The 1,912-nt window shown below is 42.8% G+C and overlaps 1 long non-coding RNA gene across 1 annotated transcript in view; it reads right to left on the bottom strand.

Annotated features, from left to right (window-relative positions):
• The window catches only part of LOC109366898, a 6,314-nt gene extending 5,032 nt beyond the window's left edge, over positions 1-1,282 (bottom strand). Inside the window, exon 1 of the long non-coding RNA XR_002113588.1 lies at positions 1,240-1,282. This is a non-coding gene — a long non-coding RNA (uncharacterized LOC109366898). The remainder of the gene's footprint in view (positions 1-1,239) is intronic.
• Between the last annotated feature and the right edge of the window lie 630 nt (positions 1,283-1,912).

Consider the following 1,912-nt stretch of genomic DNA (forward strand, 5'->3'; position numbering starts at 1 on the left):
AAAAAAAAAAGAAGAGAAAAAAGGCTAAACGTTAGTGCCTAAGCAATCTCTTTCTGAGACTGGATTCACTAATGTTTTGGTCTATCTACTCTGCATGCCAAACAAAATGTAAAGTTAATGCATGCACATATTTGCACAAGTGAAGTCTGGAGACATCAAATCCCTTTCCTAGTTTGTGAAGCTATTAGAAAATTCCATACAGACAGAGCAGTTGTACGGCCTTCTCTCCTGTCTGTTGTATGGCTGCCTCCAAACACTCTATGTCACAAGTTTCCAAACAGCTCTTTTTGCTGAAAGTCTACCAAAAATGACATTTTCTAAAAATGTTGCCTAAGATAATTGAGCCATGCAGCTAGGGACAGACAATATAACCTGGTTGCCCTTCACACAGATCTTATGCCCCTGGAAGCTGTTTGAGATGCCTCTTGTGTCCACTGAAGCATGAATCAGGGACAAACAAGAGTTTTGAAGAAGACCGGTTTGCTAAGAAAAAAAATATGACTTCTAACTTCTGCAGCACAGAATGCTTTGCACACATCAGAAAACTCCATATGCAAAGGAGCAACACACAAACTACCTCTGCAGGGGTGTTAGGAAGTCACTGAAATTGCTTGGAAACGATGGCAGTGTACCCACTTACTGTTACTACTCCTTTTCTTAAGCCAGCTGCTGAACTCTGCTAGATCCTTTACATGAACACAAATGTCACATTGTGGCTTAGCATCTCCTCAGCCCACATCAGTTCCTGCCCCAGCTCTCTTTCTCCTGCAGGAGGGAGGCTGTAGCAAATGCTTTGGTGAAAAACAAACTTATCATTCCTGAGCTGAGCTGACCAGGTCTTTGTTCTGGCACTTCTTCCATCCACATCTAGGCCACAGATGCTGGTTTTGGCCCTGAATTCCCTGTAGGTCCTAAAATCTCCAAGGTGCTTTTTAGACCCCCCTCTAACCCCCTATAAAATCTCGGGAATAGCTGGCCCAGATTCTGAACATGAAGGGACTATGTCATTTACTGTTTGAAGACTCGGTTTCTTCTCCAGACTGAACATTCTACCACTTCTAGAGCCCTAATTTCTTCTTAAGGGCTTTATCCCACTTTTGGATGTGGATGTTCTTAGCCAGATCTCAGCAGGCATGAAAAATTTCTCCAAAAGAGAGGTTGGGCACTGGAATGAACTGCCCTGGGAGGTGGTGGAGTCACTGTCCCTGGCAGTGTTCAAGAACTGTGTAGAAGCAGTACCTGGGGACATGGTTTAGTGGGCAATATTGGTGGTAGGTAGATGGTTGGACTAGATGACCTGGAGATCTTTTCCAACTCAATGATTCTGTGATATTATGACCTCCTTCCCCTGGAATTCCAGATCATTCTAGGACCATGCCATTCTGTGTCAGGCTACCTCCCACAAGTGCATTTCCATTAACCATAAAGCAGCGTTTCTATGGGCTTGGGAGGAAGGACAACAAAACTCTTAACATACTTGTTCTGTTTTAAGCAGACAGATTTTAACCAATGTGCAGCTGTTATGTGACATCTCACCAAAGTGCCCCAGGCTCAGTGTCACCAGCTGGAAGGTGGGCGATTGGGCAGAGGGGGCTGGATACTGTGTCTCCTCCAAGGATCATTTATTATTAGCTTTTGGAAAATGAGAACAGAATGAGCGCCTCATGGCAATTTACTTTCATTTCTAATGAGTTTTACAAAGGAAATGCTTTGGATTGATCTTGATAATATGACAGCATTATGAATGAGGCCTGAAAACTGTCTCCAGAAGTGCTTTAAATTTAAGAGGAAACAGAAACATGCAAATATTATGAAAACAATATCATCGTGTGCTTTGAAAGCTATTCGTGTGGAAATTATTTTGTGTTTGAGGCCTTGGCTTTGTCACCACAAAATCATACATAGTAGCTGG

This window comes from Meleagris gallopavo, chromosome 3 (genome assembly GCF_000146605.3).
Source record: "Meleagris gallopavo isolate NT-WF06-2002-E0010 breed Aviagen turkey brand Nicholas breeding stock chromosome 3, Turkey_5.1, whole genome shotgun sequence".
Classification (NCBI taxonomy): domain Eukaryota; kingdom Metazoa; phylum Chordata; class Aves; order Galliformes; family Phasianidae; genus Meleagris; species Meleagris gallopavo.